Genomic DNA, 25,948 nt, shown 5'->3' on the forward strand with positions numbered 1-25,948 from the left:
GATATAGATATGTGGTGGTGGGAACTGTGTGGAGTTGTACCCCTCCTATCCTATGCTTTTGTTAATGTCTCCTTTTTAAAATAAATAAATAAATAAAATCTACTTGCTGGGTGCTCTCTCTCTAGAATTTCTTGGGCCTGCTTTCCTGCATGTGAACTAAACACTCAGGATGTGGAATGGCTGCAGGATTTGTACATACATAGTATAGTTTAGAGAACAGATGAGAAAGAAGCGGAGAGAAAGAAGATTAATTCTAGAGCTCTCTATCAAACACTGCCTGCATACTGATGGGTAAAAGTCAAACAGACCTAGCCCCTGCCTGTTACTGATAGTTGGTAGTTGATCACTACCAGAAATAGTCAGTTCCTGGGGAGGAAAAAGAAATCCAAGTGTGTGACTGAGCCATTACTAGGGCAGAATAAACAACAGGACTAGGGAAACATTCAGAGAACAGCAAGGAGTCATAGCTATCCTTGGAGAATGAAGAGGAAGACTTTCTCATCATCGCTGATTAAGGGTGGATACCTTTTCCATCTGTTGGTTTTGTAAGGTCATTCTCACTGAGATGCTTTAAGTACTGCAATTTCCCTGACTGATGGAGGGGCAAATTAGAATCAACTTTCTTAGGCTGAATTCCAGTTCTTCCTATGCTGACTATGCGGAGTAGATTGAGCACCTACTCTGATCCCTGTGAACTGATTAGAATGTGTTCCTTCACTCTCTTTTTGCAACTGGGAATTCTTTCTCCATTTCTGCTTACTGGACAGTGGATACTAAGAAAAGTATTTGTCTTAGAGGTTAGATTGTTTAGAAAACTATTTATTAATCAGCGTTTAAGTGCATATCTCAGATGCTCTGATGAGAGAAAAATACTGCAGAATATAAGTGAGCTATAACAACTTCAACTGCTTTGTGTAGAAATGGGTAAACTAAATATATAAAAGGCAAGAATACTGGCCTAGGAAGTGGTACAGTGTTAGACTATGTGGCCTTGGAAAAATGAGTTTGATTCCTGGCACAGCCTATACCAGAGTGCTGCTTTGCCCAGCCAGCTCTACTTTGTGAAATAAACAAAATAGTTATTTTTTCAGATGCTGAGAGACAGAGAGTAAAAGAGGCCACAGTACCAAAGCTTCACCCAATGCTGTGTTTACTGGACTTGAAACCCAGCTGCATAACAAATCAGTTTGCAATAAAAGCAAGGCCAGAGCTGTGCTGAAAATCCATGTCCATATCGAATTTGCATGCGCTTCTGACAACATCTGGAAAGGGATATAAAACGAGGTGCCAAACTAGGCAGAGGTGAGGCATCTTTTGAGTTCTGAATTCTTCCAGATCTGAGAAAAAGACCTTGGGAGCTTTCTCTCTGAGAAGTGGCCTACTTACCCTGCAGAGAGATCTCCCTGTGAACTGTCCAGTCCTATCTAAGACCACAAATATGTCAGCCTCCTGAATCTTTTTAGTGTCCCATGCCACTCACCAATTTACTGCCCACTGATTTGCAGGCTCATGCTATTGTGATGTGGTGGCTGCCCCACTGAGTCCTATTGCCACTGGCTGTGATGGGTTCTGGTTGTACTTAAACCCTCATTTTCCAGATGAGAGCTAGCTCTGAGATCTCACCTTCACATCAACACCTGATCCTACTCACTGCACTAGTAATACTCTCTTAAATTCGGATCTGTCCTACCAAATATGTTCCTTATTCCTATTTTAATATACAAACATGCAGCAAAACTTAAATTTATAATTACAAGGGGCTCTCTGCTATTTTAATCAATCCAACATCGGTTGACAGTATTGGGAATATGATTTCACACCTATAAGTGTGTGAATCTGACCCACTACATTTTTTCTACTCTGTTTTTTAAGCTACAAAGAAATGTCATTCAGTGCTATGACATTTTTATTAAATAAAAGGAATATATGAAACAATTTGTTCATTATCAGATTTGACTTGCATTACTATTTTTAAACTTCTGCTTCAGAATTCTTGGTGATAAAAATATAAAGCAGTATAGAGTCAATAAAATTTTTAAGTCCATAGTTCCCTGCCCTTTCTCGCACCCAGTCTCTGATTTTGGTTCATTTCAAAATAAACTCACTCAGGTGAAACAGGGGTAGCAGAAATTGCTGATCTGCTTGGTGGGTAACATTCGTTGACTTTCTTTTTTTTTTTTTTTTTCCTCCTCCAGGGTTATTGCTGGGCTCGGTGCCTGCACCATGAATCCACCGCTCCTGGAGGCCATTCCCCCCCCCCTTTTGTTGCCCTTGTTGTAGCTTCGTTGTGGTTATTATTATTGCCCTTGTTGACGCAATTCGTTGTTGGATAGGACAGAGAGAAATGGAGAGAGGAGGGGAAGACAGAGAGGGAGAGAGAAAGATAGACACCTGCAGACCTGCTTCACCGCCTGTGAAGCGACTCCCCTGCAGGTGGGGAGCTGGGGGCTCGAACCCGGATCCTTACGCCGGTCCCTGCGCTTTGTGCCACGTGCGCTTAACCCACTGCGCCACTGCCTGACCCCCTTGTTGACTTTCTAATGGTTACATCCACAATCAATATAGGATATTGTTTATTTTTTCCAATGGTCAAGAGATAGCTTACCTGGTGGAAGATGTCCTTTTCTATGAACAAGGACCTGAATTTGAGCCCCCAGCCACCACAAGGGACCACCATACAAAAGAAGAATTTCACAGTGAAGTGATGATATGGTTTCATCTATTCTTTATTTCACTCTCCTCTGCCCCTTTCTCTCCTTTTTAAAGTTATTTTATTTTACTTATTATTGAATAGAGACAAGGGATTTGAGAGGAGAGACAGAGAGGAGAGAATACCTGTAGTCCTGCTTCACCACTTGTGAAGCTCCCCCACCGCCCCCGCAATGTGGGGACCAGGGGCTTGAACCTGGATCCTTGTGCACTGTAATGTGTGCGCTTAACCAGGTGTGCTATCGCCTGCCCCCTTAAGCACATCATTTTGTAATTTGCATTTTCTCTTCTAATCACATTCTTATTAATCGATGCTAGCTTGATCGTTAGTCTTAAGTTATATATACTTTTCAGTGGTGTGACTAGAGAAATCATCTTGGTAGATGATATAACCAAATCATATATCTGCCAAGCAGTTAATAGAAAATCTAAATGACTTTAATAAACAAATAACCCTATTTGATAGTGGGCAAAGGATGTTAACAGGTATTTCTTCAAAGAAGACAAATCCAGTAAGTATATGTGAGAACAAATTGCCAACCTCTCCAGTCATTAGGGAAATGCAAATTAAACCACAATGACATGCTATTAGGAAAACCATGATCTAAAGTTGAAAGATAGTAAATGCTGGCAAGGATGCAGAGAGAAGGGAGCATGTGTGAACCACTGCTTGGTTTGTAAATGGTCACAGTCACTGTGGAAAACCATATAGAGGTTCTCCAATCAATTCAAGACCAAACTATCAAATTATCCAGTAATTCCACTTCTAGAAAAATATCCCAAGGGGGGCTGAGTGGTGGCGCACCTGGTTGATCGCACAAGTTACAATGCACAAGGACCCAGGTTTGAGCCCCTGGTCCCCACCTGCAGGGAGAAGCTTTGTGAGTGGTGAAGCAGTGCTGCAGGTGTCTCTATGTCTCTTTCTTTCTCTCTCTCTCTCTCCCTACCACCCTTCCCCTCTCAATTTCTGGCTGTCTCTATTCAATAAATAAAAATAGCAAAATTAAAAAAAAATGCATCTTAAAAAAAAAGTAAGAAAACTATCACAAGGAAATGAGAACACTAACTCAAAAAGATGTTTGCACTCCTGTGTTCACAGCAGCAGCATCTGCAAAAGCCAAGATGTGGAAGCCACCTATGTACCCACAGAAGAATGAACGAATAGGGGACTGGGAGGTACATAGATATACATGATCTCTGATGGAAGAGTAGAAGACATATTGAAATATAAACTCCCACTACTTGTGTCAACGTGTAAGGAATTTGAAGACATTGTGCTGAGTGCAATAAGTCAAAAGAAAGATAACATCTGCCAATTTCACTTGTACAGGGAGCCTTACAAAGTAAATCTCAGACATTGAAGTAAAACGTATGGCTGACAGAGGCAAAGGGTGGGGGGAGAGAGAAATTGGATGAAGATGCTCAAAAGAAATACACTTCCAGTTATGAGATAAAGTAGCACGTGGGAAAGAGCTGCACCACATGTGACTAGCTGACCTTGCTGTGCCATAGAGAACAAAGTCATGAAGACATTCTGAGAGTTTTCATCATAAGGAATTATTTAGATATTTTCTCCTTCTTTCTTTTATTAATACTTTATCTATTATAGAACATGGGTAGAAGATAGATATTAGCTGGACCTACTGTGCTAGTCATTTTCACAATGCATGTGAATCAAATATATCCTTTGCTTATCCTCTCAGGCTGGATTGATCACTCTGCTATTCCAATCAAGGATAGATTGAGCACAAATTTTCATGGATCCCCAAACTGCTAGATAAGCACTGATTTAAAATAAAAAAAGAATATGTGTGTGTGTGTGTGTGTGTGTGTATATATATATATTTTATTTTTCACTTTTGTATCACGGCACTAGAAATGAATCTAGAAACTCTTGTATGTATGATGCCACTGAGCTGCCCCTCTTAACCCCATTTTGAACTGCATTTATTTTATAGAGTGTGAGAGAGAAAGAAAAGCAGTATGGTAAGAGAGACAATGACAAGAGAGAGGCAGATACTCTACCGTGCATGGGGTTCCACTGCTGTTTACGAGCTCCCAGAGGGTGCTGGGGATTGAACCCAGAGCCTGGAATATAGTAAGGTGTGTGCTCTGCCGAAGGAACTATCCCCCTGGGCCCTTCAGCTGAAATACAAATGCATTTTTCAAACTCGTGGTGTTCTGTGACTATTGTCTAAGCTGACCTCATCAGTTGACACCTCACAGACACTGAGATTTGCTCTTCCCTGTATATTCACTGGCACATACTGTGAGAACATGCTAGAGCTGTGGCCAATTTGGACAGGACAGATGTGTTATGATAATCTAAGTCTCATCGAACATGAGCTTTATCAAGGATATGAATCTTGTTATGTGTTCATGGGTGATTTGCCTTTTTAATGAAATATCCTCTGCTTGTTTTTCTGTTGGGTCACTTTTTATTGTTTTGTTCACTATTTATTCTGTATATAAATTCTCTCTCGGTTATTTACATTATAATCATCTTCTCTAGTATGTAGCTTCTGCTTACTCTATTTATGGTATCTTTAATTTTAAAGCAGTCAAATTTCTCATCTTTTTAATGTGTTTCTCTTCCTTTGACTATTGTAAATATAATTATATATTCTCTCTGGAAAGCTTTAAAGCTGTGCTTCTTGACACTTAGGCCTTTAATCTGTCCAGAATTTATATTTGTGGTGGTGCAAGGGCAAAATCCAGTTTTTTTTCTTTTGTTTTTCATATGAATAACCAATTGCACCACCATCACTTATTCAGAAGTCCACCTAGGCATCACTTTTTTGAAATGTCAGATTTGTATGCTCTCAAGCCCCCATATGATCAGCACGATTTTCTTGACTCTCCAGTCAATTCTTACAGTCTATTCTTCCATATTTTCTTCCTAGTTTACTCTCTCTGATCACATTACAAACAATTTGAAGGCCTATTTAATTTTATTAGAGAGACCAGCACACTGCTCATCTATGGCATATTAACATCATCTTTAGTCACTAGGTACTATTTTGGAATTTATTAGCTACATTTCATGACATCAAGCCCTTCTATCAAAAATGTTTTGTGTTTTCGTTTTAGCATATCTACTTGTTTATAGAGAGATGTCATCTCATCTAGGAGCTCTTGGCAGAGTCATACTTTATGTTTATACAATGCAACATGTTTCAAAATGTTATCAGCACAGTGCCCTAAGACTGTGGAGCTGGGCTGCCTTTCACTGTCAGGATGACAGTGTGCATGAGGGTCATTGTCCAAGAGAAGGTGTGGCCCAGAGAAGGGTTGGTCAGGCTCACTGTGCAAACATCCAAGTCAGAGGTATCACCTCCACCCACACGGATGATCTGCCAGTGGGCACAGTCTGAAGTCCAAATGGTGAGAAGGGACCTCCCCTTCTTCTATCTCCTCCTCACCCTTTAGGTAATGTGCATCCCTTGGCTGAAAAAGAGCAAATCAAAGGTGGCACATGTTATGTTCTGTCTCTAGACAATGGCCACACGTACCCAGCTTCTCTTCCTGCAGGAAGGGTTTCACACAGTTTATTGCTTGGAATGCACAGTCCCTGGACACCATGGACAGAAACCCTCCAGATATGTGAGAGGTTGCAGCATCAGCAGACACCAGGATGGACTTCTGTTTCACAAACAAAAGACAAAGAAAGACCAACTTTAACCCAAGGCTCCTCCTGGCAATATAAGCAAGAAACTTAACCATCTCATGTTTCTGGGTCATCTAAGGGTTCCGAGCGGAGATGGTAGTTATTAAAGGTGGGTTGTTGTGTTCTTCTGAGAGAGGAGGTGGACTCAGACATGAACTTCATTCTACCCTGTCACTGACCTGGTCTATCATTCTCACGAATGCAAATTCTTTCTGTAGTTATAAAAGACTTACCCACCCCCACCCCCCAAAAAAGGCCCTTGAAAGGAAGGGTTAAGGGTGTCTGTTCAGCATGCCTCTCCCTGAGCCAAGTACAGTATCTAGTGCTCTTTGCTGTGTGGTGTCTGGAGCAAACATGCAAAGGGGAAGGTTCATGAGTGGTATAGAAAAATTGTGCTGAGAGAGTTGGGCGGTAGCGCAGCAGGTTAAGCGCACGTGACGCAAAGGCTGTAAGGTTCGAGCCCCCAGCTCCCCACCTGCAGGGGAGTCACTTCATAGGCAGTGAAGCAGGTCTGCAGGTATCTATCTTTCTCTCCATTTCTCTCTGTCCTATCTAATAATGACGACATCAACAACAACAACTACAATAACAATAAAAAACAAGGGAAACAAAAGGTAAAACTAAATAAATATTAAAAAAAAAGAAAGAAAAACTGTGCTGGGGTTCTCTGGATGCTGAGACACAGAGTTCTGTCCATGGTTCATTGAGAAATACATATACATATACTACTAGTGGTGAGAGAAGAGGGGCTATGGAGTGGTGAACTCATAGCAAGTATCTCACCATGAGGTTCTGCCAAATATCACCCAAATGTCTCCAGTAGAATCTCTCTAATCTCTTGCATAGGCTTCTCTGTCCCTATATTTACTGAGTATGTGTGGATACAGCTATGCTGAGTACAAGCAAGTAGAAAAAAAAAAAAACTCAAGGGCTTACATAAACATCTGAATGACATACATAAACATCTTAAGGACATGCATAATTGAATGATGTCTCTCCTAGTTTGTAGACTACTCTACACCAGACCTGTTATCTCTAATTATAGTGATTATATCTGATTATATATTTACTCTGTAAATACTGACCTTACCCCAAGGATGTAGGTATAATTCAGGGATATCTGATAAGGCCTATGTTAGCCCGTTATCTGTATTTACCCTGATGGAGGCTGGAGACAGAATTACAGAGATAGCAAAGAATTTCTGGCATGTCTGGTAGAATACACAGTTGTTAGTAATTAGGCAAAATAGTTCAGCAGAGACATCATCGGCATTTTTATTCTAGGGGTTTATAAAGATATCAGGGGTTCTCCAACAGTGAAGCATGGTATGCTATGGTATCTCTCCTCCACCTTTTTCTACCCTTGTGTATCTCTCATACTAATTTGAAAGAGAGAGGGAGAGAGAGAGAGAGACAGAGAAACTGACCCCTAGGAGTGGTAGATTCTTGCAGGCCTGAAACTCTAGTGAAACCCTGGCAACAAAAAAAATTTATTATTTACAAATAAATAAGTTCAAAAAGTGTTCAAGGGGTGGTCTGAGGACCTCTTGTTTGCTACACAGAAATAAAAGATCAATTCATCATAATATTGAACTTAACATCTGAGGAGTGTGTCTGCTCCTGGAGTTTGCTCCCCACCCCACTATTCGAGAAAAATCTCTGCATTCTCTGGCATTACTTGTGAGAGAGACACCTGAGAAAAACCAGCAGTGCTAAAGTGTGTCTTAACATTGTAGGAACTGAGTCGTCTAAAGCCCGCAAGTCTTGTGAAGTCTCTGGATTGCTTATGCAAGAACTGGTAGGGAAGGAGATACATAGGGAGAGACTGCAACATTAAGCTAATCTATCGTTCAGGATCCTGAAATCTCACATATTAACTACAAAGGCTATGCTAAGTGCTTTCATTAGAGTTTGATGCATGTGTATATTATTTTATTATAATTAACAGAGCACCGTGAAACTATTCATAGGTATAACTTTCACCCATTCTGTTTGAATTTTTTTCCTAGTCAAAATGTTTATTGTGCATCAACCATGCCCCTGGTAATAATTTAATGAGTAAGGCTATGAAGCATAGATATGCCCACTTCAATGGAAGGAACATGAGAATTAAGTTGTGGACAGAGAAGAAACACAGGAACACACTCACACTAAACTGGAGATAAAGAGATGTCTTCTTACTCTTACCCAAGATTATCAGAATGCTCTGAACAAATGAAGAGGACAGTGGATGATGTAGAGTGGGTGAGGGGAAGATACACTAAGGAGAGTTTTGGGAGGACGATTTCTCTGGCTAGAACATCACTAGGACTCTAAGTGAGGAGAGGAGCAGCCAGGGAGGACAACTAATTCAAAGGACCTGTTGTAGCAGTAGATTTGGCATCTTGGGAGGAGTAAAACTGTAAAGAAACTGAGCACAGAGGGTCGGCTTATTTTCTGTAGGTCACACAGTTAGCCTGTGGAGGTGCCGGACCCAGTTCAGGCTTGGCTGGTCAGAGACTGACTATGTCAACAGTGAGTCAGTCACACAGTTCTATTAGAGATGGACAAGGCAGTTCTTCAAATCAGCATCACAGAACACACAGAAAGCTCTCTATGTGCTGGTGTTGTGAGCACATTTCGCATTTCACATAGAGGCCGTGAGCACATTTCATTCCTGGGATGGATGCCTATCTGTGGATATACAACAGTGTGGCCCAGTAGCAACCCGCAGCGGGTTAAAAAAAAAAAGAGTAAAACCCATTTTACTTTTATATTAAGGAAGAATATCCCTCCTTACCAAGCTCACACACAACCAGGATATGAAACTGCATAAGGGTAACAACTGGGCTGTTTACTGGTGAAGAGCTGACAGGGTAGCTGGGACCAAAGGTGGGTGAGGCTGTAAGTGATGGGCGTGCCTCTGGAGAACCCAGTAGAAAACTGAAGGAAAAGTCTTGGATTCTATTTGTAAGCACAACAGAAATTAACAACATCATGACAGTTTGGAAATTTGAATTGGAAAATGGGGTATAAATCACAATTTTTCTTAAGTGCAACCTTACGTGTCTAACCATATGGTTTAGGCACTCCCTGTGGGTTTGCACTAACCTCTCCTAACTTTGAGAGAGGTTTTAGAAATAATTTCAACAGAAAAATACTGTCTACAAGGCTGGGATTAATGCCATGGTTTGGCTGTGTAGACTTGATGTGTTTTCTCCCGTTTTCAGACTCAGAAGGTTTCCCCGGTCCAGGGCTCATTAATTTTCATAACATGCCTGTGTTGTTCCCATCAACTTTTATTACTACTCAAGCACAAGGCACATCATACAGTGCAAGCATGAGATCTCGCTCTATCACAAGCCAGTTGAGGAACACACAGAATGTTTTTCGTCACTGGCAGGCCTTTTGTGTAGTCACTTGTGTGTTATGTCCTCAGGCTAGAAGGAAGAAAGAAGCATCTGAGGAAAATGATAACATCTGTGTGAATCTAATAGTTTAATGACATCGATCACCACTGGAAGTCCCCATAGATTAGCTTTCCTCAGTTTCTCAAGATGCATTTTCTCTTATTTCAAAATGCACAGATATTGGGAATGTACAAAATCACAGGGAGGAGGGAGGGAGAAATACACTACAGAGTCTCAGCCAATATTTCATGTGATTTTCATATGACTATTATTTGCTTCTGGGGTTGCATGTTCTTGAATACACTTTAATTTCCTGCTTTATGCTCAAAGTGACCCACCCAGTATCTTACTATAGAGCACCGTCACACATCAGTGACATGGCAATGACTTTATCATCTTTCCAGGTGCTGGATCCATTCTCCTCATTTATTTTCAGGCCAGCACTATGCCCATGGCCATATTTGCACCACAAAGTTAAACAACTGGTAGCAAGACAGACTGCATATATGTCTTCTTCATGCCACTAATAGAAGGATGGCATCGAAGACAGTGCTCTCTCTCTCTATGGGGCTCACCCACAGGGAGGAACATTCTACCATGGAACTGACCAATAGGAAGGAATATTCTGCCAGACCACTGACCTGTCGTCTTCAAATGTCAGCTTCATGAAACAAGAGGAATGAGAAAAGATTCTGATTAAAGGTTAAACATCCATGACAACTAAATGACATCTGTGACCCTACATGAGACGATTAATGGGTGAAAAGGTTCCGTAAAGGACATTTTGTGGCACTGAATAAGATTATGATTAGTATATGATTAAAGCCAAATTTCATGAATTTCATCATTTATTTCACTTTGGTCATATGAGAGAATGGATGCCCTTCTTCTGTGCAGGAAGGTGGCAGAAAGAGTGAGCAGGTGTGTACCACAGGCAGTGAATGTGCTGCTGAAGCAATGTATTAACTGCACTGTTTTTGTGACATTCAGAGTTCAACATCTTTTCAAAATCAAAAGTTCAAAAAACAAAACCCCAAATAGTCTAACTCAATCTCCCATGCTATTTGTTTAGGGAAGATGCTCTTTACAAACAGATCCCTCTTAATCTGTGATTCAGGATTTCTCCTCAGTATGTGGCGGTTATCTCTGAAGAGATTATTTATTAATGCCCTTTCCAAACTTTCCTTTTTTTTTTAAGCCACATTGGAAGAAAGTATATTTCCTAGACTTTTTATAGCATTATCCATCTCACATACTACTATATTTCTCTTTCACTTTGAACAGTCATTTCTTTTCATTTTTAACTTTTAATTCTTTGTAGTAACTAAGTTCTGGATTTTTTTTTAAATGATAGGTCTTCAAATCACTCATTTTATTTCCAAGTAATTTATTTTATTCTGTTCTGTATTCAATTTTCAAGAGTTTGCTATTGCACACATACTATCTCTGAGACAGTTCCCTCATCCTTTTATAGTTCAGTTCAATCCCTTGTCTGAGAATCTATATACTGTGGATCAGGGACTTCATGTATATAATATTTTACCAATCATGGAGCCAACTTTTTCTTTCAGTTAGAGAGGAAGAGAGGGAGAGGGAGAGGGAGAGATGAGAGAAAAAGCAACAGAAGTTCTCCTGGTTCCATGGCACTGTTATGTGGTAACTGATCCAGGACCTGAGTCACACACATGACAAAGCCCATGAACTACCCATTGGGCTCTCTGGTTATTGTCTGGTTCTGCCTGTAGTCCAATGAGATAACAAGGTTATTTCACCATATTTAGTAAACTTATATTTTTAAAAGTACTATTGTTTATTTTTTTTTATTCTTTTTTGACCAGAACACTGCTCAGCTCTGGCTTATGCTGGTATCGGGGACTGAACCTGGGAGCTCCAGACCTTTAGGCATGAAAGTCTGTTGTGTAAACTGCTGTGCTACCTGCCCCTCTGGACTGCTGGTCCCTCCTGGGACTTCACAGATGATGCTGATTTTCTTGTCTACTGATATGTATTGATTTTGTTGACACGGTGTCCTTTTTTTAAAAAAAAAAAACATTCAAATCATATTTCAGTGATTTCATTCTTCTGAAAATGAAAGATGAAGTTATAGGATATGTTACACTTTAAATTAAAATGATCATGTTAAAATATCAGTGAATAGTATTTTTATAGATAATTGATTATGCAGACAATTGGCTGAACTCTTTTTCTTTCTTTTATTTTTTTTGAAGCTGATATTTCCAAAAGAGACAATGGAGTGAGGCAGTCTACTGTGGGCTAATGGAAGGAGTGTGTAGTGTTACAGTCTCTTGAAGCTTCTATCTCAGTCTCAGATGAAGGGCCATCTACCCTCTGCCAAGTCCTCCATGTTATTATGGGTGGATGGGGGACTTCAAGCTCCCCTTCAGACTAGCCCTGCATTGTCCTCCTGAGACAGCACTTCTGAGTTTCACTCTACCTGCACTCTACCTCACCTCCCCTGTTTGTATCATATTCAATTTCAGGTGTTCAGTCACAAAACACCTGTACATGCTGTGCCCCCTGCCCCTTACTACTTGGAAATGTTTCCTTTCTTTTAAAACTAAAGCAGAGTGGGAGTATGGACCGACCAGTCAACGCCCATGTTCAGCGGGGAAGCAATTACAGAAGCCAGACCTTCTACCTTCTGCAACCCACAATGACCCTGGGTCCATGCTCCCAGAGGGATAGAGAATGGGAAAGCTATCAGGGGAGGGGGTGGCAAATGGAGATTGGGTGGTGAGAATTGTGTGGAATTGTACCCCTCCTACCCTATGGTTTTGTTAATTAATCCTTTCTTAAATAAAAAATAATATAAAAAAAAACTAAAGTGGGGAGGCAGTGTAGAAAGTTGGAAGGGGTCTATGACCATAGTTCTCAATCCTTTATAGGATGTGTGGTATACAAACAACTAGAATTATACCATCTACTACAGATCAAGCTTTTATTATTACCACCAGGATCATTGCTGGGGCTCCATGCCAGCAGGAAGAATCCACTTCTCCTGTGGCCATTTTCCCCTTATTATATTGTCTTCCTATTTTATTTGATTGGATAGCGATAACTTGAGATGGGAGGAGGGAATTGAGAGGGAGAATGTTAGACACCTGCAGACCTGCTTCACCACTTTAAAAGTGCCACCCCCACCTCCCCCTGCAGATATGGATCAGGGGCTCAAACCTGGGTCCTTGAACATGGTAACTTGTGTCCTCAATCATCTGGCCCCTTAATCTAAAATTAGGAAGGGAAATGTGGATCTAACCAAGTCTTCCAGATCCTGCCAACATATTAAATTTCTGCCTCAGAATTCAAAATATTGAGCATCAGTATCAATATCTTAATAATGTTCTATGAAATATTTATGGGTTTATCAGAATCATGTGCTCTTATCATTTTACTGGATCCTTTCATCTCATTCTTCCAAAACCTAGGTATGGACAGTAGAATAAAGGTTTTGGAAAGCAAAGAGATAGCTTAGAGAATGTAACAGAGGTCCAGGTGGTGGTGCACCTGGTTAAGTGCACATATTATGATGTACAAGGCCATGGGTTCAAGCCCCTTGTCCTGCCTGCAAGGGGAGAGCTTCACTAGTGGTAAACCAGTGCTTCAGGTGTCTTTCTCTCCCTATCTCCCTTTCTACTAAATTTCTCTCTGTTGTATAAAATAAATAGTTGAGAGAGAGAGAGAGAGAGAGAGAGAGAGAGAGAGAGCTGGGCGGTAGCACAGTGAGTTAAGCGCACATGGCACAAAGCCCATTAACAGTCATAGGGATCCTGGTTCGACCCCTCAGCTCCCCACCTGCAGTGGGGCCGCTTCACAAGCAGTGAGATAGGTCTGCAGGTGTCTTTCTTTCTTTCCCCCTGTCTTCCCTTCCTCTCTCAATTTCTCTCTGTCCTATTCAGCAACAACAACAATAGTACCAACAACAATAAACAACAAAAGCAACAAAAGGGAAAAAACAGCCTCCAGGATCAGTGGATTTGTAGTGTAGGCACTGAGCCCCAGTGATAAATCTGGAGACAAAAAAATCTAAAAAATAACAAATAAATAAATAGAGAGGGACTCTAGCAGGGTGACCTGCTTTCCTTCCTAAACTGGGTCCTACTGTTGCTTGGGTATATTTTCAAAATGCACATTTTGTGTCTTATAATACCTGTAATATATAGGAGTCAGGGTCTGTTCTATTGTTTTTAAAAACATTGTTCTGAAGGTGTATATCTTAAATCAAGCTAAGATATAACTTTCATTATTGGTTTGTAGTTGTATAGTAGTAAATCGCAGTGAAAGTGGCTGGATTTATTTCTCCTTTTAGGGATTTACTAGGTCTTTTTTTATCGGTTGATGTATGGGTAATCATTTTAAAGGTGCCAGTGACTCTTGAGTTGATGTAGGGCTTGAAATATAGCTGCACATAAAACATGGTCTATTCAAATATTAGGCTCATTTTGTTTACTTGCTCTATCAAAGGCCGTATTAAATATTTTAATGAATTTGTGTTTCTGGCTATTTCTCTTTATGCTTACGTATAAACACTAGGACAAAATGTCAAAGTCTGGTACTATCTCTCCCTTCTGAATACCACGACTTGTGCTTTTTAGCATGTATAATTTGTAGATATTACATATTTAATATATCAATTGTACTCCTTTTTGTTGACATCCATGCTGAGGCTAACAGGTTACACTAAAAGTTTTGTAGGTATTTTTCTATGTTCAATACATATAGAAATGCTTATTTCATCAGTTGATATAGTGAGTCTTCGAGGGATTACTGAAGCCTCAAAATAGTTCCATATTTGTGGGTTGTAGGTTTCTAACGAAGAACATCTTTGCCCATTAAACACTTACCTTGATATTATCACTCCATTTGGGCTCTTATTAGGATATCGGCTTTGCTTTGATTGCATTTGTCTCATACTTATGTTTCTCCATCTTTTTTCTACTTTCTACTTTGGTTTATCCATGTATCTTTTTGAACTTTTTTTTTTAAATTTAATTTATTTTTGAGAGAGATGCAGAGAGAGACACACACTGGCTCAAGAGAGAGAAACACCAGAGCACTGTTTAGCTCTGTCTTATGGTGGTGCGGGGGATTGAACCTGGGACTTAGGAGCCTCAGGCATGACAGTCTGTTTGCATAACCATTATGCTGTCTTGCCCGCCATATATCTTTTTGGAAGTATGCGTTTTATTCATATGTGTCCATATACCTATTTAATTCAAACTATATCTAAGGGATTTTTAAAATGAAGCACCTCCACTGAGGTATCATTTGCATACAGTGAAACATCTATTTTAAAATATGTACTTTAGCAAGTTCAATGCGTAATCATTGATTGTACACATGAAGGCGCTGTCACTACCACAGAGGCTTCACCCTCTTGGCTTTCTCTCTTCAGGGCACTGCCTGGAACAACTACTCTTCTGATTTTTATAGTCATAGATTCACTTTTTTTTGTACCAGAGCACTGCTCAGCTGTGGCATATGGTGGTATGGGGGAGTGAACCTGGAACTTTGAAGCCTCAGGGATGAGAGCCTCTTTGCATAGCCATTATGTTATCTACCCCCACTAGATGAATGTTTTATGCCATAGATTCATACATGAATGCAATCTTTTCTGACATATTTAAACTGTGTTATTTCACTCTATAGATTGTTTTTGAGATTTTGGAGATTTCTCTATACTTATTCCCAGTACTTTTAACGTATTACTAATTTTTAAGCATTGCATTATACTTCATATATGTTTAAACCCATTGTCCTTTTGATATGCCTTCTTGAAGATGTGGACCTCTTAAGCATTATGGAAACACTCTTTACTGCATATTTTGCAGGCTGCAGCTGACTATGTCTGCTATATGTTCTTAATGTTTAATTGCTCCATGTATTTTCATTTTGAACTTTTTCATGCCTCAGTTTTAAGTTACATATTGAGCAAATAGTTAATATAGAAATAGGTTCTACTGAGTCCAACAATTTCTCCCTTTTGATAAGAGAGCTTTGTCCATTGAAATTAAATGCAGATTTGAAGAATTTTTACTTTTCAAAATCTTGCTCTTTGTTCTTAATTTCTTTCTTAGGTGAACTGATAATTTTTAAAGATCTTATTTTTTCAAATGAATTAATCTTTAAATATTTAAATCTGTATTTATTTATTTTTAATGCTACCAGAGTCATTGCTAGGTCTCTGTGTACTAGGCATCCACTGCTCCTGGCAACGATTTTTTCCTTTTCGATTTGGTTTTTGATAGGACAGAGATAAACTGAGAGGGAGAGAGAAAGCTAAACATCTGCAGATCTTCTTTGCTGATCATGAAGGTAGGGAGCAGGGGGCTGAACCCGGGTCCTAACCACCGCCCAGATCTGTCAAGTGACTTTTAAAAAATTTATATTTATTTATTCCCTTTTGTTGTCCTTGTTGTTTTATTGTTGTTGTTATTATCAATGTCGTTGTTGTTGGATAGGACAGAGAGAAATGAAGAGAGGAGGGGAAGACAGAGAGGGGGAGAGAAAGACACCTGCAGACCTGCTTCACCACCTATGAAGCAACTCCCCTGAGGTGGGGAGCCAGACTGGGATCCTTATTCGGGTCCTTGCGCTTTGCACCACATGCGCTTAACCCGCTGCGCTACTGCCTGACTACCTGTCAAATGACTTTTTAATATGTCCTTTCTAGGGGGCTGGGCAAGTGCAGCAGGTTAAGGCACAAGGCACAAAGCGAAGCGCATGGACAGGTGTAAGGATCCCGGTTTGAGCCCCCAGTTTCCCACTCGCAGGGGGGGCTGCCTCACAGGGATGAAGCAGGTCTGCAGGTGTCTATCCTTCTCTCCCCCTCTGTCTTTCCTTTCTCTCTCGATTTCTTTAGGATCAGTGGATTTGTAGATTTGTAGTGCAGGAGCAGAGGATTTATAGTGTGGGCACCACACCCAGCAATAACCCTGAAGGCAAAAAAAAAATGTCCTTTCTATTTTGAAAATAATACCCAATTTACCCCAGACATTAAGTTTGCTTTGTTCATGATGCACATATGATTATATTATAATGCCATTTATTTTCCATTTTCTTTGTGTTATATACATATATTTCAATATGTTACAAACATTAATTTGGGCATCGTTACATAAGATTCATTATATATTTTAAAGAGAAAACAGTAATTTCTGGTTATAGATGTGTTTACTTTTGGAGCTATTCATTATTTCTACAGAGATTAGATTGTTCATGTGGGGTGAGGAGTTTTCACAGCATTCAAACTTACATTAAGCATTTCTTCTATGCTGAAGATGATTCTTTTCAACTTTCATTTGTCTTACATTCTGTTCATTTCCATTTATCTTGGAAGGTTACTCCTGCTGCAGAAAGAATTCTAAGTGACAGATTCTTATAGTTTCTGTCAGCACTTTAAAGTTGTACTATTCACTAGACTCCATTGTTTCTGATGCGAAGCCAGCCCTTATTCTTGCCCCCGTTCCAATTTGAACAAAGGAAATAGGTTTCTTTAACTTCTGACTGCTTGTAATATATTTCTTTATCTTTGGTTTTTGGCATTTTTACTTTTCATAGGTTCTCCTTTGTAATCCTCGTGCTTGGCACTGCTGAATTTCCTGCATCTGTATATTTATCAGCAAATTTGGGATTTGTATCAAATGTCTTCAAAAAGCTCATGTCTCCTTTTCATCTCTTTCTGCAATTCCAATCACACAAAATTAGATTGGTTGCTATTATTTTGTGTGTGACTGACATTGTGTTTATTCTCTTCCAGTCCTTTACTTGGGGTTTAGTTTCTCAAGACTTTTGTTCAAGTTAACTAATAATTTATTCTGAGATGACCAATTTTATATTAAGAATATCCAGTGCATTTTTCCCAAATGTATTCTTTCAGTGTATAGTACTAACTGGACATGTTGACAGTGCAATTTCTCATGTTGCTTATCATCACCATATATATTAATTGTATTCTCTTTTTGTAAATTATGAAGTTGTAATATTTAATACATTTTATATCCAGGACACCTGATACCTGCTTCCATTGAGTGCTTTTGAATCTAAATTATTTGCCATACTTCCTCCCCCTTTCTCTCGTTCTCTCTCCCTCTCTCTCTTTCTCTGTCTCTCCAGGGTTATTGCTGGGGCTCAGTGTCAGCAATAGGAATCCACTGCTCCCAGAAATCATTTTTTCTCTCTTTTTTTATTGGATAAGACAGAAATTGAGAAGGGAGGAGGAGATAAATATGGAAAGACAGACACCTGCAGACCTGCAGGTGCGGAGCAGGGGACTCAGACCTGAATTCTTGTGCAGGTACTTGAGCTTAGTACTATGTGCGCTTAACCAGGTACGCAACTGCCTGCCCCCCCATTTGCTATATTTTATTTTTTATTGTATGTTTATTATCAGTGACACATTTAGAAACTCTCAATCTTATTTGTCTCTAAAGAATACAGGGGCTTAGACTTGCAGGAAGTTACCTAGCTGGAAGGTCACCTGAATCCTATAGAGGGTTGTTTTAGGTTTAGCAATGGGGCTACACTTTGCTTTTGCTTTTACTCACAAGGCATTTAATACTTAGTTCTTGGCAACGTTTTAATCCATAACGTGACCGTATTATTAGGGTTGGCCAATATTGTTCAACAGCCTACAATCAGACAAAAACTAATTTGGAGACATTCTAGAACCACCTAATTGATGAGATCTCTTTCTCTGAGGTACCATTTTATTTTTGATTTTTTAAAAGGTTTATTTTACTTAGTTACTATGAGATAGTGGGGAGAAAGGGGAGGGGGATGAGATAGAGAAGCCAGAGCACTACACTGGTACATGTGTACCGGCGGTGAAACCTGGAGCCTGAGTTATGCAAGTACTAGACTCTATCCCCTGAGCTAGTTCCCCACCATCACTCCCTGAGCTCTTTTTTAGCATACATTTTTAATATAGCACCAGAATTTGAATTAGCTACATAGTCTGATGTATCCCCTCTATCACTTCCTTCTCTGTAGTCTTTTCCCCCTAAATTCCAATTATTCTAACAGCACCCACCTCTTACTTATTTCCTCCCTGCATTTCTGTTTGAAATCTAAACTTATTTATGTAGCAGAAAATTATTATGAAATGCTTTTAAGGAGAATGTTACTTCAATATGCCATTTTTTCTCTTGATAGTTATATCCGCTACTATTTCTGCCTGTTGTTGTTTGCTTCACAGTAGCCTTAAGCCACTTATTTTTAATAGTTTTGCAGAAGTGATAACCTATAATGCTCACAGGATTGATACAACACATATGTCACTTCTAGAGCTGGCTCTCTCCCACTGATAACAACTATTCTCTTAAAAGCAATGCTTATCTCATTAACAATGGGAGTAGCAACAATATTGGTTCTGTCAACTTAGTTCATATCTTTTGTTTTGCACGTTTTTATTACTAGAATTTAATATGCTTTTCACTCTTACATGATGCTATTTAAATTTCCAGTCTAGTTTGAGTTTTCAGTTCCTTTTGTAACTTAGCAGATATTGAGATGACAAGGTTCCCGCAAACCCTGGAAAAGATGTATTAAATATTTGGAAGGCACATTTCAAGTCTCAATCCATTTTCAAACTGTTCAATCAATCCAGGACACTTATAATCCAGTGTGTGAATATCAGCCTCTTGCTACCAGAAACAGATTCACTCCAATATTTTTTGCACCCAAAGCACTCTTGTAAGACCCGCCATCTCTTACTGATGCCCATCCACCCACACCAGTAGTGCCCCCCATCACCACTGTCAGCAGCACCCACATCCCAAAGCCTCTGAACTGCCATGCTAAATGCCACGTGTCTCTCTGCTGGGCAGTATGCATTGCTCAGAAAGCCTGTTTCTTGTCATCAATACTTTTTTGTCCCTAGAATATTCAGCTGTGGCTACCTATTTTATGTGTGTGTGTGTGTGTGTGTGCATTTCTACATTATATACTTAGTATTAAATATTATATATATATTATATTTTTTCCACTAAGATGCTTTCTATTTGTAATGTAAAACTAGAGAAGTCATTGGCACTTGTTTTTTTTTATTTAAATAATTCAGTGCTGCTCATCTCTATTTTCTACTTTATGTTAGTATTCATTTAAAATGATTATTTATTTATTTATTTATTTATTTATTTATTTTGACACAGGTAGACCAGAGTATTGTCCATTCTCTGGTTTATGAGAAGGCCTGGCCTTAAACCTAGGACTTTAAGGACCCCAGACATGGAAAGTCTGTGCTTAGAAATTCTGATTGTGCTCTGGCTCTATTATGGTCTTCACTCTTTTTTGAACTAAAGGCCTTGCCCATGTGTGATATGGTTGAAAGGGCTCATTGATGCTGTTTGTTTATTCTAAATACTTTGAGAGAGAGGAGACACACTACAGTACTGCACTGCCATCCATGAGACTTCCTGCTGCTGTCCATGGTGCTCCTGTGTGGTGCAAGGGATCAGACCCAGGGCCTTGTACAAGATAATGTTACAGATCTACCAACTGAGCTAAATCTAGGTTCCTATTTCATTATAGGCCTGCAATTTATTTATTTTTGTATATTTACGTTAGTTACTTGAAGTTTAATGGTAGGTTTTTTAAAATAATATTTATTTATTCCTTTTTGTTTCCCTTGTTTTTTTATTGTTGTAGTTATTGTTGTTATTGATGTCATCATTGTTGGATAGGACACAGAGAAATAGAGAAGGGGAAGACAGAGGGGGGAGAGAAAGACAGACACCTGCAGACCTGCTTTACTACCTGTGAAGCGACTTCCCTGCAGGTGGGGAGCAGGGTGCTCAAACCAGCATCCTTAGGCCGGTGCTTACACTTTGCGCCAGGTGCGCTTAAGCCGCTGCGCTACTGCCCGACTCCCAGTTTTTGTTTTTATTTTTGTTTTTATAAGAATGTCACCTAGTTTGCTTCCTACATTTTCAAATGTTGACAATTTATTTATTTATTTATATTTTTGCCTCCAGGATTATCACTGGGGCTTGGTGCCTGCACTACAAATCCACTGCTCTTGGAGGCCATTTCCCCCCCTTTTGTTGCCCTTGTTGTTTAAAATGTGGACAATTTTTGTTTGCTTCACTTTTAGAATTTAATGATAATTTTTGTTGGGTTGTTCTCTGTTTCTGGGCCTGACAAGGGAGGAGCCACAAAGCATGAACATGAAACATCAGTGGAGGACGAACAGTCTCAAGCACTGAGGACATCTTATTGGATTTTGCTACAGCTGATATAGAGCAAGATGCTATGACAAAAAGGCATGGAGTGATCTTTAATCATAACAATATATTTTTAGTTAAATCTTATATGTAACTTATGCTTACGATCAACCCTTTAATGTTTCTGCTCTCAAGGACCTTTCCCAGAACAGGTAGAATCTGTGGCTTTCCTACAGATGACTAGTAAGTTCATTCTCTCTGAGATTTGCCTTCCAAGAGGGATGTCTGCAAAATGTCATGAACCTATTGTTTTGGGTATATCAATCATTGAGGACAGAGCCAGCTTAGGTCACCAGCATTAAAGGTGCTGTGTTTTTCCCACAAATCTTTCCTAATGCATTTCTTGATCTCAGTCTTTCACTCTTAGCTCCCCACAGATGCCTCTCCTTTTGTAGCATTAACTGCTTCCCCACCTGCAGGTGACATGTGCACTCAACCAGGTGTGTCACCACCTGGCCCTGATCTTCTTATCTCAATTTTAGGACACTTAAGTCCTTGAAGTTGTTTTATGGAAGTTGTTTCTGATTTCTGTCTTTATTCAGTCTGTTTTGTATCTTGTGAATCTTCTTGATCTGAAATGCAGTTCTAGCTTATTATGATGCTCTTTCTTCTTACATGTTTGGATAGTCACACGATTTCCATTTATTTTACATTTCTCTGATTACTTTATTTAAAAAATCTAAATTAGGACTTCTGGAAGCGGGGTTACAGAGCAGCAGCAGCTGTGTTTCTCTCCTCTCCTGGGCCAACTAGGAATACCAAAGGAGAACACCTAGGACCACAAAAAGACAGGACTAGAACGAATTCAGGAACCCACCAAATCACCAGTGAGTACAAAGATGTGTGGCTCATGGACAGAGAGGAGCCTAGGGGGAGATGAAGTGTCTGCAAATAGCCCTGAAATTTACAAGTTGAGTAATCACCTCCAGAATATTTCACAAACAAAAAAAGGGCTAAAGGGAGGAGAGGATCCCCTAAGACTCACCAAATACCACTGTGAGTCTCCATTGCTATTGCCCTTAGAATCTGGAGCAGTGTGTGTGTGGGGGAGGCCCTGTGATGACACCAGGGGACAGAAAACTAAACAGAAAACTCAGGAGAATATCTATACCTCGGTGACCTAGAGGTGGGGCTGTGAGAGTCTCTTTGCATAATCACTGGATTATCTCTGCCCCACCCTGTTTTATCACCTGGTCAAGAGTCAGTGATTAAGCTAAGAAGCTTACTTATAGTTTAAATACCTCAGACTCCCCATAGTCTTCAAGGAAGAAAAAGAAAAAAAAAAGAGGATTTAAAAGCCACTGAGCTTCAACTCAGGGATTAAAATATTATTGAAACAACTGTCAATTTCCACAGCTGTGAACCCTTTAATTACCTTACTTAGATACAAGTCAATCCAGGCAAGTAATTTGAAAAGTACTCAAAGAGGGACCTCATAACGTACTATATAAAATGGTTAAACCAATAAGAAGAAATATTGGAAAAATTAACCAGGACAAGAGTCCAGCTAAATGCCCCCCAAACTTTGAAGCAAAAAAAAAATAATGAGGTCAACATCCAAACACTAGCTAAGGAAATAATCACAGGAGTGAGTAAAGAGTTTGAAATAATTGTCATCAGAAATGCAGAAACAACAAATGAGACCCTGGAAGAAAACACTAATTATCTCAAGGTTATTAGAGAGCTGAAAGCTGAAATAGGTGAGCTAAGAACACAACTAGCTGAACAAGCTAAAACAGTATCAGAACAGGGTAACAAAATAGATGAACTCCAGAAAACAGTAGAGAGGAGAGAGAATAGAATAAAAGAGGTTGAAGACATAATTAGCAATATCAAGGACAAGTGAGAGACAACTAAAAAAGAAGTAAGAGATCTCAAAAAGAGATTAAGAGATACTGAAAATAACAACAGAGATCTATGGGATGACTTCAAAAGAAATAATATACGCATTACTGGCTTACTAGAGGAAGAAGGAGAGGGAAGGGAAGAAAGCATTCTTCAGGACATAATAGCTGAGAACTTCTCTAGTCTAAACAACCAAAGGACATAAAGGTTCAAGAATCCCAGAGGGTCCCAAACAAAATTAACTCAGACTTGAAGACAACAAGACACATCTGATTTAGAATGGAAAGGAATAAGGATAAAGAAAGGATCCTAAAGGCTGCAAGAGAAAAAACAAAGAGTCACCTACAGAGGAAAACCCATAAGATTATCAGGACACTTCTACACACAAACATTACAGGCCAGAAGAGAATGGCAAGATATCTATCAAGTGCTCAATGAGAAAGGCTTCCAACCAAGACTACTGTATCCTGCTAGACTGTCTTTCAGACTAGATGGAAGCATCAAAACCTTCTCAGACAAGCAACAGTTTAAAGAATCAACTATCACCTAGCCTTCCCTGAAAGAAGTTCTGAAAGGTCTCCTCTAAATAGTTAAACCACCATAAATAGGACAACTATCAGAACACTCTAAAAATTTACAAGAATGGCATTAAAATATCTTCAATCTTTGATCTCAATAAGTGTCAATGGCCTGTATTCACCTATTAAAAGGCACAGAGTAGGAAGATGGATCAGAAAACACAACCCAACAATATGCTATCTACAGGAAACCCACCTAACACAACTAGACAAACACAGACTCAAAGTGAAAGGAAGGAAAACTATCATACAAGCCAAAGGTCCACAAAAAGGGGCAGGAACAGCTAATCTCATATCTGACATGGTAGACTTTAAATTAAATAAAATTTTAAAAGATAGGGATGGACACTACTTAATGCTCAGAGGATCAGTCAATCAAGAGGACTTAACAATTATAAACCTCTATTCACCCAAATGAGAAGCCATCTAAATACATCAAACATCTACTGAAAGAGTTACAACTATATATTAACAGCAACACAGTCGTAGTAGGGGACTTCAGCACCCCACTCTCTCAACTTGACAGATCATCCAGGCAGAAAATCAGTAAAGACATGAGGGAGCTAAATGAGGAGATAAACTAAAACTATTGAACATTTTCAGAGTCATTCATCCCAAGAAACTGGACATTTTACTCAAGTCCACATGGGTCATTCTCAAGGATAGACCATACTTTAGGCCACAAAGACAGCATCAGCAAATTTAAGAGCATTGAAATAATCCCCAGCAGCTTCTCAGACCACAGTAGAATTAAACTAACACTTCACAATCAACAGAAGATTAGTAATAGTCCCAATCTGTGGAAACTCAACAGTACACTTCTTAACAATTACTGGGTCAAAGCAGAAATAAAGGGAGAAATCAAAATGATTTCAATGAAAATGAAGATACAAGCATACAAAATATTTGGGACACATCTAAGGCAGTACTGAGAGGGAAGTTGATAGCCAAACAAGCACACATAAGGAAACAAGAAAAAGCACAAATAAACGGCCTGATTGCACATCTTAAAGACCTAGAAGAAGAAGAACAAAGAAACCCTAAAGCAAGCAAAAGGACAGAAATCACTAAAGTTAGGGCAGAAAACAATAACATTGAAAATAAGAAAACCATACAAAAGATCAATTCTTCTTCTTCTAGCGTTTGCCCTTCTTCTGTAGCCAGTCAACAGCGTCAGGTTGAGCCTGATGTCGTTTCGAGACCTCCTTTGAATCTGAGAGGTGGCAGTCGTTGACTATGTGGGTCATAGTCTGTCTGGAGCCGCAGGGGCAGTTCGGGTCGTCTCTGGCTCCCCAGCGATGGAACATAGCGGCGCACCGGCCATGGCCTGTTCGATAGCGATTGAGGAGGGCCCGATCATAACGTGCTAGGTCAAAGCCGGGTGGATGCTCGCAGGGGTCTGTGATGAGGTGTTTGTTCTTTACCTCAGCTGACTGCCAGCTCTGTTTCCAAGAGACTGGAACAGAGAAGTTCAGTGTAGGCGTAGGGGACCAGATTGGGTGATGAGACGTCAAGCGTTGGACAGGGTGGGCGAAGATATCCGAGTATATTGGCAGGTCCGGTCAAGCGTAGACGTGGGAAATGAACTTAGATGATGCCGTATCCCAACGAATATCTGGCGGGGCGATGTTGCTAAGAACTGGCAGCCATGGAACCGAGGTGGAATGGATGGTTCCAGAAATTATCCTCATGGAGGAATATAATTTGGAATCGACCAAGTGGACATGGGGGCTACGGAACCATACTGGGGCACAGTATTCTGCAGTGGAATAGCATAATGCCAGAGATGATGATCGTAGTGTGGAAGCGCTCGCGCCCCATGAGGAGCTGGCCAGTCTTGCAATGATGTTACTCCTCGCGCCCACCTTTGCTGCAGTTTTTATGAGATGTTCGTGAAATAACAGGGTGCGATCGAGAGTAACGCCAAGATAGACTGGCTGGGCTTCATGCCGGATTCTCGTACCGCCAAGCTGCACATTAAGCTCACGCGAGGCCGAGGCATGGTGTAGATGGAAAACAGATGATACCGTTTTTGCAGTGCTAGGGATTAGTCGCCATTTTTTACAATACTCAGATATCAGAGACATGTCTTTCGTGAGTGTTTCCTCGAGGATGTCGAACTTGGATGCCTGAGTTGCACAGCAGATGTCATCGGTGTAGATGAACTTCCTTGAAGAAGTTTCTGGGAGGTCATTGATGTAAATATTAAATAGCGTAGGAGCCAGAACAGAGCCCTGGGGGAGGCCACTTGAGACAGGTCTCCATCTGCTAGACTTGTCACCCAGATGCACCCGGAATCTTCTGTTTTGGAGAAGAAACGATATAGTGTTGGCCACCCATGGAGGCAGGCATCTTGAGGTCTTGACTAGGAGACCACGGTGCCAGACCGTGTCATAGGCTGCTGTGAGATCAACAAAGACAGCACCCGTCTTTAAATTCTTCTGGAATCCATTTTCAATGTAAGTTGAGAGGGCCAGCGCTTGTTCGCAGGTAGATCTTCCTAGGCGGAAACCAGCTTGG

The sequence above is a fragment of the Erinaceus europaeus genome, chromosome 21 (genome assembly GCF_950295315.1).
Source record: "Erinaceus europaeus chromosome 21, mEriEur2.1, whole genome shotgun sequence".
NCBI lineage: Eukaryota > Metazoa > Chordata > Mammalia > Eulipotyphla > Erinaceidae > Erinaceus > Erinaceus europaeus.